The sequence below is a fragment of the Sus scrofa genome, chromosome 15, assembly GCF_054392235.1.
Source record: "Sus scrofa isolate SSC_HxYL_T2T_F1_AM1 chromosome 15, Sscrofa_HxYL_maternal_Yorkshire_Landrace_v2.0, whole genome shotgun sequence".
NCBI lineage: Eukaryota > Metazoa > Chordata > Mammalia > Artiodactyla > Suidae > Sus > Sus scrofa.
In genome coordinates, this window is record NC_139397.1 from 11,944,373 (window position 1) to 11,965,119 (window position 20,747).

Below are 20,747 nucleotides of genomic sequence, written 5' to 3' on the forward strand. Positions count from 1 at the left end.
TGGAATCCACTGCATTCAATGACACTGCATGGAATCCACTGCATCAATCGTGACACATTTTACCATGCTGCATGGAATCCACTGCATTCAATGACACTGCATGGAATCCACTGCATTCACTCGGGATCCATTTAGCCATGCTTCATGGAATACACTGCGTTCAATCGGGATGCATTTTACCATGCTGCATGGAATCCACTGCATTCAGTGATGCTGCATGGAATGCACTACCTTCAATCGGGATGCTTTGGGCCATGCTGCATAAAATCCACTGCATTTAATCGGGATGCATTGGGCCACGCTCCATGGAATCAACTGCATTCAATCAAGCTGGATGGAATCCACTGCATTTAATCGGGATGCATTTTACCACGCTGCATGGAATATACTGCATTCAATCACGCTGCATGGAATTCACTGCATTCAATTGGGATCCATTGCACCACGATGCATGGAATCCACTGCGTTCAATTTAAATCCATTGCACCACACTGCATGGAATCCACTGCATTCTCTCGAGATCCATTGGGCCACGCTGCATCGAATCCACTGCATTCAATCGGGATCCATTTAACCCCGCTGCATGGAATGCACTGCGTTCAATTGGGATGCATTTTACCATGCTGCATGGAATCCACTGCATTCAGTGATGCTGCATGGAATGCACTACCTTCAATCGGGATGCTTTTGGCCATGCTGCATAAAATCCACTGCATTTAATCGGGATGCATTGGGCCACGCTCCATGGAATCAACTGCATTCAATCAAGCTGGATGGAATCCACTGCATTTAATCGGGATGCATTGGGCCACGCTCCATGGAATCAACTGCATTCAATCACGCTGCATGGAATTCACTGCATTCAATTGGGATCCATTGCGCCACGATGCATGGAATCCACTGCGTTCAATTTAAATCCATTGCACCACACTGCATGGAATCCACTGCATTCTCTCGAGATCCATTGGGCCACGCTGCATCGAATCCACTGCATTCAATCGGGATCCATTTAACCCCGCTGCATGGAATGCACTGCGTTCAATTGGGATGCATTTTACCATGCTGCATGGAATCCACTGCATTCAATGACACTGCATGGAATCCACTCCATCAATCGGGATGCATTTTACCATTCTGCATGGAATCCACTGCATTCAGTGACGCTGCATGGAATCCACTGCAGTCAATCGGGATCCATTGTGCCACATTGCAGGGAAACCACTGCATTCAATCGACATCCATTGCGCCATGCTGCATGGAATCCACTGCATTCAATTGGGATTCATTGGGCATCACTGCATGGAATACACTGCGTTCAATCGAGATCCATTGGGCCACGCTGCATGGAATCCACTGCATTCAATCGGGATCCATTTAGCCATGCTTCATGGAATCCACTGCATTCAATGACACTGCATGGAATCTACTGCATTCACTCGGGATCCATTTAGCCATGCTGCATGTAATCCACTGCGTTTAATCGGGATGCATTTTACCATGCTGCATGGAATCCACTGCATTCAGTGATGCTGCATGGAATGCACTATATTCAATCGGGATGCTTTGGGCCATGCTGCATAAAATCCACTGCATTTAATCGGGATGCATTGGGCCATGCTCCATGGAATCAATTGCATTCAACCAAGCTGGATGGAATCCACTGCATTTAATCGGGATGCATTTTACCACGCTGCATGGAATATACTGCATTCAATCACGCTGCATGGAATTCACTGCATTCAATTGGGATCCATTGCACCACGATACATGGAAGCCACTGCGTTCAATTAAAATCCATTGCACCACACTGCATGGAATCCACTGCAATCTCTCGAGATCCATTGGGCCACGCTGCATGGAATCCACTGCATTCAATCGGGATCCATTTAGCCACGCTGCATGGAATACTCTTCGTTCAATCGGGATGCATTTTACCATGCTGCATGGAATCCACTGCATTCAGTGACGCTGCATGGAATCCACTGCAGTCAATCGGGATCCATTGTGCCACATTGCAGGGAAACCACTGCATTCAATCGACATCCATTGCGCCATGCTGCATGGAATCCACTGCATTCAATTGGGATTCATTGGGCCTCACTGCATGGAATACACTGCGTTCAATCGAGATCCATTGGGCCACGCTGCATGGAATCCACTGCATTCAATCGGGATCCATTTAGCCATGCTTCATGGAATACACTGCGTTCAATCGGGATGCATTTTACCATGCTGCATGGAATCCACTGCATTCAGTGATGCTGCATGGAATGCACTACCTTCAATCGGGATGCTTTGGGCCATGCTGCATAAAATCCACTGCATTTAATCGGGATGCATTGGGCCACGCTCCATGGAATCAACTGCATTCAATCAAGCTGGATGGAATCCACTGCATTTAATCGGGATGCATTTTACCATGCTGCATGGAATGTACTGCATTCAATCACGCTGCATGGAATTCACTGCATTCAATTGGGATCCATTGCACAACGATGCATCGAATCCACTGATTTCAATCAAAATCCATTGCACCACACTGCATGGAATCCACTGCATTCTCTCGAGATCCATTGGGCCACGCTGCATGGAATCCACTGCATTCAATCGGGATCCATTTATCACGCTGCATAGAATACACAGGGTTCAATCGGGATGCATTTAACCATGCTGCATCGAATCCACTGCATTCAGTGACGCTGCATGGAATCCACTGCATTCAATCGGGATGCTTTGGGCCCTGCTGGATAATATCCACTGCATTCAATCGGGATTCATTGGGCCTCGCTTCTTGGAATCCACTGCATTCAATCATGCTGCATGGAATCCACTGCATTCAATCATGCTGCATAAAATCCACTGCATTCAATAGGGTTCCATTTCTTCACGCTGCATGGAATACACTGCATTCAAACATGCTGCATGGAATCCACTGCATTCAATCGAGATCCACTGGGCCACACTGCATGGAATCCACTGCATTCAATTGGGATCCATTGTGCCACGATGCATGGAATTCACTGCAATCAATCAGAATCCACTGCACCACACTGCGTGGAATCCACTGCATTCAATCGAGATCCATTGGGCCACGCTGCATGGAATCCACTGCATTCAATCGATATCCACTGGGCCACGCTGCATGGAATCCACTGCATTCAATCGGGATCCATTTAACCCCGCTGCATGGAATCCACTGCATCAATCGGGATGCATTTTATCATGCTGCCTGGAATCCACTGCATTCATTGACACTGCATGTAATCCGCTGCATCCATCGGGATGCATTTAACCATGCTGCATGGAATCCACTGCATTCAATGACACTGCATGGAATCCACTGCATCAATCGTGACACATTTTACCATGCTGCATGGAATCCACTGCATTCAATGACACTGCATGGAATCCACTGCATTCACTCGGGATCCATTTAGCCATGCTTCATGGAATACACTGCGTTCAATCGGGATGCATTTTACCATGCTGCATGGAATCCACTGCATTCAGTGATGCTGCATGGAATGCACTACCTTCAATCGGGATGCTTTGGGCCATGCTGCATAAAATCCACTGCATTTAATCGGGATGCATTGGGCCACGCTCCATGGAATCAACTGCATTCAATCAAGCTGGATGGAATCCACTGCATTTAATCGGGATGCATTTTACCACGCTGCATGGAATATACTGCATTCAATCACGCTGCATGGAATTCACTGCATTCAATTGGGATCCATTGCGCCACGATGCATGGAATCCACTGCGTTCAATTTAAATCCATTGCACCACACTGCATGGAATCCACTGCATTCTCTCGAGATCCATTGGGCCACGCTGCATCGAATCCACTGCATTCAATCGGGATCCATTTAACCCCGCTGCATGGAATGCACTGCGTTCAATTGGGATGCATTTTACCATGCTGCATGGAATCCACTGCATTCAGTGATGCTGCATGGAATGCACTACCTTCAATCGGGATGCTTTTGGCCATGCTGCATAAAATCCACTGCATTTAATCGGGATGCATTGGGCCACGCTCCATGGAATCAACTGCATTCAATCAAGCTGGATGGAATCCACTGCATTTAATCGGGATGCATTTTACCACGCTGCATGGAATATACTGCATTCAATCACGCTGCATGGAATTCACTGCATTCAATTGGGATCCATTGCGCCACGATGCATGGAATCCACTGCGTTCAATTTAAATCCATTGCACCACACTGCATGGAATCCACTGCATTCTCTCGAGATCCATTGGGCCACGCTGCATCGAATCCACTGCATTCAATCGGGATCCATTTAACCCCGCTGCATGGAATGCACTGCGTTCAATTGGGATGCATTTTACCATGCTGCATGGAATCCACTGCATTCAATGACACTGCATGGAATCCACTCCATCAATCGGGATGCATTTTACCATTCTGCATGGAATCCACTGCATTCAGTGACGCTGCATGGAATCCACTGCAGTCAATCGGGATCCATTGTGCCACATTGCAGGGAAACCACTGCATTCAATCGACATCCATTGCGCCATGCTGCATGGAATCCACTGCATTCAATTGGGATTCATTGGGCCTCACTGCATGGAATACACTGCGTTCAATCGAGATCCATTGGGCCACGCTGCATGGAATCCACTGCATTCAATCGGGATCCATTTAGCCATGCTTCATGGAATACACTGCGTTCAATCGGGATGCATTTTACCATGCTGCATGGAATCCACTGCATTCAGTGATGCTGCATGGAATGCACTACCTTCAATCGGGATGCTTTTGGCCATGCTGCATAAAATCCACTGCATTTAATCGGGATGCATTGGGCCACGCTCCATGGAATCAACTGCATTCAATCAAGCTGGATGGAATCCACTGCATTTAATCGGGATGCATTTTACCACGCTGCATGGAATATACTGCATTCAATCACGCTGCATGGAATTCACTGCATTCAATTGGGATCCATTGCACCACGATGCATGGAATCCACTGCGTTCAATCAAAATCCATTGCACCACACTGCATGGAATCCACTGCATTCTCTCGAGATCCATTGGGCCACGCTGCATGGAATCCACTGCATTCAATCGGGATCCATTTATCACGCTGCATAGAATACACTGGGTTCAATCGGGATGCATTTTACCATGCTGCATCGAATCCACTGCATTCAGTGACGCTGCATGTAATCCACTGCATTTAATCGGGATGCATTGGGCCTCACTGCATGGAATCTACTGCATTCAATCATGCTGCATGGAATCCACTGCATTCAATCATGCTGCATAAAATCCCCTGCATTTAATAGGGTTCAATTTCTCCATGCTGCATGGAATCCACTGCATTCAATCATGCTTCATTGCAACCAGTGCATTCAATCGGGTACCATAGGGCCACGCTTCATGGAATCCACTGCATTCAATCATGCTTCATTGCAACCACTGCATTCAATCGGGAACCATTGGGCCATGCTGAATGGAATCCACTGCATTCAAACACGCTGCATGGAATCCACTGCATTCAATCGGGATGCTTTGGGCCATGCTGGATAATATCCACTGCATTCAATCGGGATTCATTGGGCCTCGCTGCCTGGAATCCACTGCATTCAATCATGCTGCATGGAATCCACTGCATTCAATCATGCTGCATAAAATCCACTGCATTCAATAGGGTTCCATTTCTTCACGCTGCATGGCATACACTGCATTCAAACAGGCTGCATGGAATCCACTGCATTCAATCGAGATCCATTGGGCCACGCTGCATGGAATCCACTGCATTCAATTGGGATCCATTGTGCCACGATGCATGGAATTCACTGCAATCAATCAGAATCCACTGCACCACACTGCATGGAATCCACTGCATTCAATCGAGATCCATTGGGCCACGCTGCATGGAATCCACTGAATTCAATCGAGATCCATTGGGCCACGCTGCATGGAATCCACTGCATTCAATCGGGATCCATTTAACCCCGCTGCATGGAATCCACTCCATCAATCGGGATGCATTTTATCATGCTGCCTGGAATCCACTGCATTCATTGACGCTGCATGGAATCCACTGCATCAATCGGGATGCATTTAACCATGCTGCATGGAATCCACTGCATTCAATGACACTGCATGGAATCCAAGGCATCCATCGGGATGCATTTTACCATGCTGCATGGAATCCACTGCATTCAATGACACTGCATGGAATCTACTGCATTCACTCGGGATCCATTTAGCCATGCTGCATGTAATCCACTGCGTTTAATCGGGATGCATTTTACCATGCTGCATGGAATCCACTGCATTCAGTGATGCTGCATGGAATGCACTATATTCAATCGGGATGCTTTGGGCCATGCTGCATAAAATCCACTGCATTTAATCGGGATGCATTGGGCCATGCTCCATGGAATCAATTGCATTCAACCAAGCTGGATGGAATCCACTGCATTTAATCGGGATGCATTTTACCACGCTGCATGGAATATACTGCATTCAATCACGCTGCATGGAATTCACTGCATTCAATTGGGATCCATTGCACCACGATGCATGGAATCCACTGCGTTCAATTAAAATCCATTGCACCACACTGCATGGAATCCACTGCAATCTCTCGAGATCCATTGGGCCACGCTGCATGGAATCCACTGCATTCAATCGGGATCCATTTAGCCACGCTGCATGGAATACTCTTCGTTCAATCGGGATGCATTTTACCATGCTGCATCGAATCCACTGCATTCAGTGACGCTGCATGGAATCCACTGCATTCAATCGGGATGCTTTGGGCCTCGCTGCATAAAATCCACTGCATTTAATCGGGATGCATTGGGCCTCACTGCATGGAATCTACTGCATTCAATCATGCTGGCTGGAATCCACTGCATTCAATCATGCTGCATAAAATCCACTGCATTTAATAGGGTTCAATTTCTCCATGCTGCATGGAATCCACTGCATTCAATTGGGATTCATTGGGCCTCACTGCATGGAATACACTGCGTTCAATCGAGATCCATTGGGCCACGCTGCATGGAATCCACTGCATTCAATCGGGATCCATTTAGCCATGCTTCATTGAATACACTGCGTTCAATCGGGATGCATTTTACCATGCTGCATGGAATCCACTGCATTCAGTGATGCTGCATGGAATGCACTACCTTCAATCGGGATGCTTTGGGCCATGCTGCTTAAAATCCACTGCATTTAATCGGGATGCATTGGGCCACGCTCCATGGAATCAACTGCATTCAATCAAGCTGGATGGAATCCACTGCATTTAATCGGGATGCATTTTACCATGCTGCATGGAATGTACTGCATTCAATCACGCTGCATGGAATTCACTGCATTCAATTGGGATCCATTGCACAATGATGCATGGAATCCACTGCGTTCAATCAAAATGCATTGCACCACACTGCATGGAATCAACTGCATTCTCTCGAGATCCATTGGGCCACGCTGCATGGAATCCACTGCATTCAATCGAGATCCATTGGGCCACGCTGCATGGAATCCACTGCATTCAATCGGGATCCATTTAACCCCGCTGCATGGAATCCACTGCATCAATCGGGATGCATTTTATCATGCTGCCTGGAATCCACTGCATTCATTGACACTGCATGGAATCCACTGCATCAATCGGGATGCATTTTACCATGCTGCATGGAATCCACTGCATTCAATGACACTGCATGGAATCCACTGCATCAATCGTGACGCATTTTACCATACAGCATGTAATCCACTGCATTCAATGACACTGCATGGAATCTACTGCATTCACTCGGGATCCATTTAGCCATGCTGCATGTAATCCACTGCGTTTAATCGGGATGCATTTTACCATGCTGCATGGAATCCACTGCATTCAGTGATGCTGCATGGAATGCAGTACCTTCAATCGGGATGCTTTGGGCCATGCTGCATAAAATCCACTGCATTTAATCGGGATGCATTGGGCCATGCTCCATGGAATCAATTGCATTCAATCAAGCTGGATGGAATCCACTGCATTTAATCGGGATGCATTTTACCACGCTGCATGGAATATACTGCATTCAATCACGCTGCATGGAATTCACTGCATTCAATTGGGATCCATTGCGCCACGATGCATGGAATCCACTGCGTTCAATTAAAATCCATTGCACCACACTGCATGGAATCCACTGCATTCTCTCGAGATCCATTGGGCCACGCTGCATCGAATCCACTGCATTCAATCGGGATCCATTGAACCCCGCTGCATGGAATGCACTGCGTTCAATTGGGATGCATTTTACCATGCTGCATGGAATCCACTGCATTCAATGACACTGCATGGAATCCACTGCATCCATCGGGATGTATTTTACCATGCTGCATGGAATCCACTGCATTCAGTGACGCTGCATGGAATCCACTGCAGTCAATCGGGATCCATTGTGCCACATTGCAGGGAAACCACTGCATTCAATCGACATCCATTGCGCCATGCTGCATGGAATCCACTGCATTCAATTGGGATTCATTGGGCCTCACTGCATGGAATACACTGCGTTCAATCGAGATCCATTGGGCCACGCTGCATGGAATCCACTGCATTCAATCGGGATCCATTTAGCCATGCTTCATGGAATACACTGCGTTCAATCGGGATGCATTTTACCATGCTGCATGGAATCCACTGCATTCAGTGATGCTGCATGGAATGCACTACCTTCAATCGGGATGCTTTGGGCCATGCTGCATAAAATCCACTGCATTTAATCGGGATGCATTGGGCCACGCTCCATGGAATCAACTGCATTCAATCAAGCTGGATGGAATCCACTGCATTTAATCGGGATGCATTTTACCATGCTGCATGGAATGTACTGCATTCAATCACGCTGCATGGAATTCACTGCATTCAATTGGGATCCATTGCACAACGATGCATCGAATCCACTGATTTCAATCAAAATCCATTGCACCACACTGCATGGAATCCACTGCATTCTCTCGAGATCCATTGGGCCACGCTGCATGGAATCCACTGCATTCAATCGGGATCCATTTATCACGCTGCATAGAATACACAGGGTTCAATCGGGATGCATTTAACCATGCTGCATCGAATCCACTGCATTCAGTGACGCTCCATGGAATCCACTGCATTCAATCGGGATGCTTTGGGCCCTGCTGGATAATATCCACTGCATTTAATCGGGATGCATTGGGCCTCACTGCATGGAATCTACTGCATTCAATCATGCTGCATGGAATCCACTGCATTCAATCATGCTGCATAAAATCCACTGCATTCAATAGGGTTCCATTTCTTCACGCTGCATGGAATACACTGCATTCAAACATGCTGCATGGAATCCACTGCATTCAATCGAGATCCACTGGGCCACACTGCATGGAATCCACTGCATTCAATTGGGATCCATTGTGCCACGATGCATGGAATTCACTGCAATCAATCAGAATCCACTGCACCACACTGCGTGGAATCCACTGCATTCAATCGAGATCCATTGGGCCACGCTGCATGGAATCCACTGCATTCAATCGATATCCACTGGGCCACGCTGCATGGAATCCACTGCATTCAATCGGGATCCATTTAACCCCGCTGCATGGAATCCACTGCATCAATCGGGATGCATTTTATCATGCTGCCTGGAATCCACTGCATTCATTGACACTGCATGTAATCCACTGCATCCATCGGGATGAATTTAACCATGCTGCATGGAATCCACTGCATTCAATGACACTGCATGGAATCCACTGCATCAATCGTGACACATTTTACCATGCTGCATGGAATCCACTGCATTCAATGACACTGCATGGAATCCACTGCATTCACTCGGGATCCATTTAGCCATGCTTCATGGAATACACTGCGTTCAATCGGGATGCATTTTACCATGCTGCATGGAATCCACTGCATTCAGTGATGCTGCATGGAATGCACTACCTTCAATCGGGATGCTTTGGGCCATGCTGCATAAAATCCACTGCATTTAATCGGGATGCATTGGGCCACGCTCCATGGAATCAACTGCATTCAATCAAGCTGGATGGAATCCACTGCATTTAATCGGGATGCATTTTACCACGCTGCATGGAATATACTGCATTCAATCACGCTGCATGGAATTCACTGCATTCAATTGGGATCCATTGCGCCACGATGCATGGAATCCACTGCGTTCAATTTAAATCCATTGCACCACACTGCATGGAATCCACTGCATTCTCTCGAGATCCATTGGGCCACGCTGCATCGAATCCACTGCATTCAATCGGGATCCATTTAACCCCGCTGCATGGAATGCACTGCGTTCAATTGGGATGCATTTTACCATGCTGCATGGAATCCACTGCATTCAGTGATGCTGCATGGAATGCACTACCTTCAATCGGGATGCTTTTGGCCATGCTGCATAAAATCCACTGCATTTAATCGGGATGCATTGGGCCACGCTCCATGGAATCAACTGCATTCAATCAAGCTGGATGGAATCCACTGCATTTAATCGGGATGCATTGGGCCACGCTCCATGGAATCAACTGCATTCAATCACGCTGCATGGAATTCACTGCATTCAATTGGGATCCATTGCGCCACGATGCATGGAATCCACTGCGTTCAATTTAAATCCATTGCACCACACTGCATGGAATCCACTGCATTCTCTCGAGATCCATTGGGCCACGCTGCATCGAATCCACTGCATTCAATCGGGATCCATTTAACCCCGCTGCATGGAATGCACTGCGTTCAATTGGGATGCATTTTACCATGCTGCATGGAATCCACTGCATTCAATGACACTGCATGGAATCCACTCCATCAATCGGGATGCATTTTACCATTCTGCATGGAATCCACTGCATTCAGTGACGCTGCATGGAATCCACTGCAGTCAATCGGGATCCATTGTGCCACATTGCAGGGAAACCACTGCATTCAATCGACATCCATTGCGCCATGCTGCATGGAATCCACTGCATTCAATTGGGATTCATTGGGCATCACTGCATGGAATACACTGCGTTCAATCGAGATCCATTGGGCCACGCTGCATGGAATCCACTGCATTCAATCGGGATCCATTTAGCCATGCTTCATGGAATCCACTGCATTCAATGACACTGCATGGAATCTACTGCATTCACTCGGGATCCATTTAGCCATGCTGCATGTAATCCACTGCGTTTAATCGGGATGCATTTTACCATGCTGCATGGAATCCACTGCATTCAGTGATGCTGCATGGAATGCACTATATTCAATCGGGATGCTTTGGGCCATGCTGCATAAAATCCACTGCATTTAATCGGGATGCATTGGGCCATGCTCCATGGAATCAATTGCATTCAACCAAGCTGGATGGAATCCACTGCATTTAATCGGGATGCATTTTACCACGCTGCATGGAATATACTGCATTCAATCACGCTGCATGGAATTCACTGCATTCAATTGGGATCCATTGCACCACGATACATGGAAGCCACTGCGTTCAATTAAAATCCATTGCACCACACTGCATGGAATCCACTGCAATCTCTCGAGATCCATTGGGCCACGCTGCATGGAATCCACTGCATTCAATCGGGATCCATTTAGCCACGCTGCATGGAATACTCTTCGTTCAATCGGGATGCATTTTACCATGCTGCATCGAATCCACTGCATTCAGTGACGCTGCATGGAATCCACTGCATTCAATCGGGATGCTTTGGGCCTCGCTGCATAAAATCCACTGCATTTAATCGGGATGCATTGGGCCTCACTGCATGGAATCTACTGCATTCAATCATGCTGGCTGGAATCCACTGCATTCAATCATGCTGCATAAAATCCACTGCATTTAATAGGGTTCAATTTCTCCATGCTGCATGGAATCCACTGCATTCAATTGGGATTCATTGGGCCTCACTGCATGGAATACACTGCGTTCAATCGAGATCCATTGGGCCACGCTGCATGGAATCCACTGCATTCAATCGGGATCCATTTAGCCATGCTTCATGGAATACACTGCGTTCAATCGGGATGCATTTTACCATGCTGCATGGAATCCACTGCATTCAGTGATGCTGCATGGAATGCACTACCTTCAATCGGGATGCTTTGGGCCATGCTGCATAAAATCCACTGCATTTAATCGGGATGCATTGGGCCACGCTCCATGGAATCAACTGCATTCAATCAAGCTGGATGGAATCCACTGCATTTAATCGGGATGCATTTTACCATGCTGCATGGAATGTACTGCATTCAATCACGCTGCATGGAATTCACTGCATTCAATTGGGATCCATTGCACCACGATGCATGGAATCCACTGCGTTCAATCAAAATCCATTGCACCACACTGCATGGAATCCACTGCAATCTCTCGAGATCCATTGGGCCACGCTGCATGGAATCCACTGCATTCAATCGGGATCCATTTAGCCACGCTGCATGGAATACTGTTCGTTCAATCGGGATGCATTTAACCATGCTGCATCGAATCCACTGCATTCAGTGACGCTGCATGGAATCCACTGCATTCAATCGGGATGCTTTGGGCCTCTCTGCATAAAATCCACTGCATTTAATCGGGATGCATTGGGCCTCACTGCATGGAATCTACTGCATTCAATCATGCTGCATGGAATCCACTGCATTCAATCATGCTGCATAAAATCCCCTGCATTGAATAGGGTTCAATGTCTCCATGCTGCATGGAATCCACTGCATTCAATCATGCTTCATTGCAACCACTGCATTCAATCGGGAACCATTGGGCCATGCTGCATGGAATCCACTGCATTCAAACACGCTGCATGGAATCCACTGCATTTAATCGGGATGCTTTGGGCCATGCTGGATAATATCCAGTGCATTCAATCGGGATTCATTGGGCCTCGCTGCCTGGAATCCACTGCATTCAATCATGCTGCATGGAATCCACTGCATTAAATGACACTGCATGGAATCCACTGCATTCAATAGGGTTCCATTTCTTCACGCTGCATGGCAAACACTGCATTCAAACACGCTGCATGGAATCCACTGCATTCAATCGAGATCCATTGGGCCACGATGCATGGAATTCACTGCAATCAATCAGAATCCACTCCACCACACTGCACGGAGTCCACTGCATTCAATCGAGATCCATTGGGCCACGCTGCATGGAATCCACTGCATTCAATCGGGTTCCATTTAACCCCGCTGCATGGAATCCACTGCATCAATCGGGATGCATTTTATCATGCTGCCTGGAATCCACTGCATTCAATGACACTGCATGGAATGCACTGCATCAATCGTGACGCATTTAACCATGCTGCATCGAATCCACTGCATTCAGTGACGCTGCATGGAATCCACTGCATTCAATCGGGATGCTTTGGGCCATGCTGCATAAAATCCACTGCAGTTAATCGGGATGCATTGGGCCACGCTCCATGGAATCAACTGCATTCAATCAAGCTGGATGGAATCCACTGCATTTAATCGGGATGCATTTTACCACTGCATGGAATATACTGCATTCAATCACGCTGCATGGAATTCACTGCATTCAATTGGGATTCATTGCACCACGATGCATGGAATCCACTGCGTTCAATTAAAATCCATTGCACCACACTGCATGGAATCCACTGCATTCTCTCGAGATCCATTGGGCCACGCTGCATCGAATCCACTGCATTCAATCGGGATCCATTTAGCCACGCTGCATGGAATACACTGCGTTCAATCGGGATGCATTTTACCATGCTGCATCGAATCCACTGCATTCAGTGACGCTGCATGGAATCCACTGCATTCAATCGGGATGCTTTGGGCCTCTCTGCATAAAATCCACTGCATTTAATCGGGATGCATTGGGCCTCACTGCATGGAATCTACTGCATTCAATCATGCTGCATGGAATCCACTGCATTCAATCATGCTGCATAAAGTCCCCTGCATTTAATAGGGTTTAATGTCTCCATGCTGCATGGAATCCACTGCATTCAATCATGCTTCATTGCAACCAGTGCATTCAATCGGGTACCATAGGGCCACGCTTCATGGAATCCACTGCATTCAATCATGCTTCATTGCAACCACTGCATTCAATCGGGAACCATTGGGCCATGCTGCATGGAATCCACTGCATTCAAACACGCTGCATGGAATCCACTGCATTCAATCGGGATGCTTTGGGCCATGCTGGATAATATCCACTGCATTCAATCGGGATTCATTGGGCCTCGCTGCCTGGAATCCACTGCATTCAATCATGCTGCATCGAATCCACTGCATTCAATCATGCTGCATAAAATCCACTGCATTCAATAGGGTTCCATTTCTTCACGCTGCACGGCATACACTGCATTCAAACACGCTGCATGGAACCCACTGCATTCAATCGAGATCCATTGGGCCACGCTGCATGGAATCCACTGCATTCAATCGGCATCCATTTAACCCCGCTGCATGGAATGCACTGCGTTCAATTGGGATTCATTTTACCATGCTGCATGGAATCCACTGCATTCAATGACACTGCATGGAATCCACTGCATCAATCGGGATGCATTTTACCATTATGCATGGAATCCACTGCATTCAGTGACGCTGCATGGAATCCACTGCAGTCAATCGGGATCCATTGTGCCACATTGCAGGGAAACCACTGCATTCAATCGACATCCATGGCGCCATGCTGCATGGAATCCACTGCATTCAATTGGGATTCATTGGGCCTCACTGCATGGAATACACTGCGTACAATCGAGATCCATTGGACCACACTGCAAGGAATCCACTGCATTCAATCGGGATCCATTTAGCCACGCTGCATGGAATACTCTTCATTCAATCGGGATGCATTTTAGCATGCTGCATGGAATCCACTGCATTCAGTGACGCTGCATGGAATCCACTGCATTCAATCGGGATGCTTTGGGCCTTGCTGCATAAACTCCACTGCATTTAATCGGGATGCATTGGGCCTCACTGCATGGAATCCACTGCATTCAATCATGCTTCATTACAACCAGTGCATTCAATCGGGTACCATAGGGCCACGCTTCATGGAATCCACTGCATTCAATCATGCTTCATTGCAACCACTGCATTCAATCGGGAACCATTGGGCCATGCTGCATGGAATCCACTGCATTCAAACACGCTGCATGGAATCCACTGCCTTCAATCGGGATCCATTTAGCCATGCTTCATGGAATACACTGCGTTCAATCGGGATGCATTTTACCATGCTGCATGGAATCCACTGCATTCAATGACACTGCATGGAATCTACTGCATTCACTCGGGATCCATTTAGCCATGCTGCATGTAATCCACTGCGTTTAATCGGGATGCATTTTACCATGCTGCATGGAATCCACTGCATTCAGTGATGCTGCATGGAATGCAGTACCTTCAATCGGGATGCTTTGGGCCATGCTGCATAAAATCCACTGCATTTAATCGGGATGCATTGGGCCATGCTCCATGGAATCAATTGCATTCAATCAAGCTGGATGGAATCCACTGCATTTAATCGGGATGCATTTTACCACGCTGCATGGAATATACTGCATTCAATCACGCTGCATGGAATTCACTGCATTCAATTGGGATCCATTGCGCCACGATGCATGGAATCCACTGCGTTCAATTAAAATCCATTGCACCACACTGCATGGAATCCACTGCATTCTCTCGGGATCCATTGGGCCACGCTGCATCGAATCCACTGCATTCAATCGGGATCCATTGAACCCCGCTGCATGGAATGCACTGCGTTCAATTGGGATGCATTTTACCATGCTGCATGGAATCCACTGCATTCAATGACACTGCATGGAATCCACTGCATCCATCGGGATGCATTTTACCATGCTGCATGGAATCCACTGCATTCAGTGACGCTGCATGGAATCCACTGCAGTCAATCGGGATCCATTGTGCCACATTGCAGGGAAACCACTGCATTCAATCGACATCCATTGCGCCATGCTGCATGGAATCCACTGCATTCAATTGGGATTCATTGGGCCTCACTGCATGGAATACACTGCGTTCAATCGAGATCCATTGGGCCACGCTGCATGGAATCCACTGCATTCAATCGGGATCCATTTAGCCATGCTTCATGGAATACACTGCGTTCAATCGGGATGCATTTTACCATGCTGCATGGAATCCACGGCATTCAGTGATGCTGCATGGAATGCACTACCTTCAATCGGGATGCTTTGGGCCATGCTGCATAAAATCCACTGCATTTAATCGGGATGCATTGGGCCACGCTCCATGGAATCAACTGCATTCAATCAAGCTGGATGGAATCCACTGCATTTAATCGGGATGCATTTTACCATGCTGCATGGAATGTACTGCATTCAATCACGCTGCATGGAATTCACTGCATTCAATTGGGATCCATTGCACAACGATGCATCGAATCCACTGATTTCAATCAAAATCCATTGCACCACACTGCATGGAATCCACTGCAATCTCTCGAGATCCATTTGGCCACGCTGCATGGAATCCACTGCATTCAATCGGGATCCATTTATCACGCTGCATAGAATACACAGGGTTCAATCGGGATGCATTTAACCATGCTGCATCGAATCCACTGCATTCAGTGACGCTGCATGGAATCCACTGCATTCAATCGGGATGCTTTGGGCCCTGCTGGATAATATCCACTGCATTCAATCGGGATTCATTGGGCCTCGCTGCCTGGAATCCACTGCATTCAATCATGCTGCATGGAATCCACTGCATTCAATCATGCTGCATAAAATCCACTGCATTCAATAGGGTTCCATTTCTTCACGCTGCATGGAATACACTGCATTCAAACACGCTGCATGGAATCCACTGCATTCAATCGAGATCCACTGGGCCACACTGCATGGAATCCACTGCATTCAATTGGGATCCATTGTGCCACGATGCATGGAATTCACTGCAATCAATCAGAATCCACTGCACCACACTGCGTGGAATCCACTGCATTCAATCGAGATCCATTGGGCCACGCTGCATGGAATCCACTGCATTCAATCGATATCCACTGGGCCACGCTGCATGGAATCCACTGCATTCAATCGGGATCCATTTAACCCCGCTGCATGGAATCCACTGCATCAATCGGGATGCATTTTATCATGCTGCCTGGAATCCACTGCATTCATTGACACTGCATGTAATCCACTGCATCCATCGGGATGCATTTAACCATGCTGCATGGAATCCACTGCATTCAATGACACTGCATGGAATCCACTGCATCAATCGTGACACATTTTACCATGCTGCATGGAATCCACTGCATTCAATGACACTGCATGGAATCCACTGCATTCACTCGGGATCCATTTAGCCATGCTTCATGGAATACACTGCGTTCAATCGGGATGCATTTTACCATGCTGCATGGAATCCACTGCATTCAGTGATGCTGCATGGAATGCACTACCTTCAATCGGGATGCTTTGGGCCATGCTGCATAAAATCCACTGCATTTAATCGGGATGCATTGGGCCACGCTCCATGGAATCAACTGCATTCAATCAAGCTGGATGGAATCCACTGCATTTAATCGGGATGCATTTTACCACGCTGCATGGAATATACTGCATTCAATCACGCTGCATGGAATTCACTGCATTCAATTGGGATCCATTGCACAACGATGCATGAAATCCACTGCGTTCAATTTAAATCCATTGCACCACACTGCATGGAATCCACTGCATTCTCTCGAGATCCATTGGGCCACGCTGCATCGAATCCACTGCATTCAATCGGGATCCATTTAACCCCGCTGCATGGAATGCACTGCGTTCAATTGGGATGCATTTTACCATGCTGCATGGAATCCACTGCATTCAGTGATGCTGCATGGAATGCACTACCTTCAATCGGGATGCTTTTGGCCATGCTGCATAAAATCCACTGCATTTAATCGGGATGCATTGGGCCACGCTCCATGGAATCAACTGCATTCAATCAAGCTGGATGGAATCCACTGCATTTAATCGGGATGCATTTTACCACGCTGCATGGAATATACTGCATTCAATCACGCTGCATGGAATTCACTGCATTCAATTGGGATCCATTGCGCCACGATGCATGGAATCCACTGCGTTCAATTTAAATCCATTGCACCACACTGCATGGAATCCACTGCATTCTCTCGAGATCCATTGGGCCACGCTGCATGGAATCCACTGCATTCAATCGGGATCCATTTAACCCCGCTGCATGGAATGCACTGCGTTCAATTGGGATGCATTTTACCATGCTGCATGGAATCCACTGCATTCAATGACACTGCATGGAATCCACTCCATCAATCGGGATGCATTTTACCATTCTGCATGGAATCCACTGCATTCAGTGACGCTGCATGGAATCCACTGCAGTCAATCGGGATCCATTGTGCCACATTGCAGGGAAACCACTGCATTCAATCGACATCCATTGCGCCATGCTGCATGGAATCCACTGCATTCAATTGGGATTCATTGGGCCTCACTGCATGGAATACACTGCGTTCAATCGAGATCCATTGGGCCACGCTGCATGGAATCCACTGCATTCAATCGGGATCCATTTAGCCATGCTTCATGGAATACACTGCGTTCAATCGGGATGCATTTTACCATGCTGCATGGAATCCACTGCATTCAGTGATGCTGCATGGAATGCACTACCTTCAATCGGGATGCTTTGGGCCATGCTGCATAAAATCCACTGCATTTAATCGGGATGCATTGGGCCACGCTCCATGGAATCAACTGCATTCAATCAAGCTGGATGGAATCCACTGCATTTAATCGGGATGCATTTTACCATGCTGCATGGAATGTACTGCATTCAATCACGCTGCATGGAATTCACTGCATTCAATTGGGATCCATTGCACAATGATGCATCGAATCCACTGCGTTCAATCAAAATCCATTGCACCACACTGCATGGAATCCACTGCATTCTCTCGAGATCCATTGGGCCACGCTGCATGGAATCCACTGCATTCAATCGGGATCCATTTATCACGCTGCATAGAATACACTGGGTTCAATCGGGATGCATTTTACCATGCTGTATCGAATCCACTGCATTCAGTGACGCTGCATGGAATCCACTGCATTTAATCGGGATGCATTGGGCCTCACTGCATGGAATCTACTGCATTCAATCATGCTGCATGGAATCCACTGCATTCAATCATGCTGCATAAAATCCCCTGCATTTAATAGGGTTCAATTTCTCCATGCTGCATGGAATCCACTGCATTCAATCATGCTTCATTGCAACCAGTGCATTCAATCGGGTACCATAGGGCCCCGCTTCATGGAATCCACTGCATTCAATCATGCTTCATTGCAACCACTGCATTCAATCGGGAACCATTGGGCCATGCTGCATGGAATCCACTGCATTCAAACACGCTGCATGGAATCCACTGCATTCAATCGGGATGCTTTGGGCCATGCTGGATAATATCCACTGCATTCAATCGGGATTCATTGGGCCTCGCTGCCTGGAATCCACTGCATTCAATCATGCTGCATGGAATCCACTGCATTCAATCATGCTGCATAAAATCCACTGCATTCAATAGGGTTCCATTTCTTCACGCTGCATGGCATACAGTGCATTCAAACAGGCTGCATGGAATCCACTGCATTCAATCGAGATCCATTGGGCCACGCTGCATGGAATCCACTGCATTCAATTGGGATCCATTGTGCCACGATGCATGGAATTCACTGCAATCAATCAGAATCCACTGCACCACACTGCATGGAATCCACTGCATTCAATCGAGATCCATTGGGCCACGCTGCATGGAATCCACTGAATTCAATCGAGATCCATTGGGCCACGCTGCATGGAATCCACTGCATTCAATCGGGATCCATTTAACCCCGCTGCATGGAATCCACTGCATCAATCGGGATGCATTTTATCATGCTGCCTGGAATCCACTGCATTCATTGACACTGCATGGAATCCACTGCATCAATCGGGATGCATTTTACCATGCTGCATGGAATCCACTGCAGTCAATGACACTGCATGGAATCCAAGGCATCAATCGGGATGCATTTTACCATGCTGCATGGAATCCACTGCATTCAATGACACTGCATGGAATCTACTGCATTCACTCGGGATCCATTTAGCCATGCTGCATGTAATCCACTGCGTTTAATCGGGATGCATTTTACCATGCTGCATGGAATCCACTGCATTCAGTGATGCTGCATGGAATGCACTATATTCAATCGGGATGCTTTGGGCCATGCTGCATAAAATCCACTGCATTTAATCGGGATGCATTGGGCCATGCTCCATGGAATCAATTGCATTCAACCAAGCTGGATGGAATCCACTGCATTTAATCGGGATGCATTTTACCATGCTGCATGGAATATACTGCATTCAATCACGCTGCATGGAATTCACTGCATTCAATTGGGATCCATTGCACCACGATGCATGGAATCCACTGCGTTCAATTAAAATCCATTGCACCACACTGCATGGAATCCACTGCAATCTCTCGAGATCCATTGGGCCACGCTGCATGGAATCCACTGCATTCAATCGGGATCCATTTAGCCACGCTGCATGGAATACTCTTCGTTCAATCGGGATGCATTTTACCATGCTGCATCGAATCCACTGCATTCAGTGACG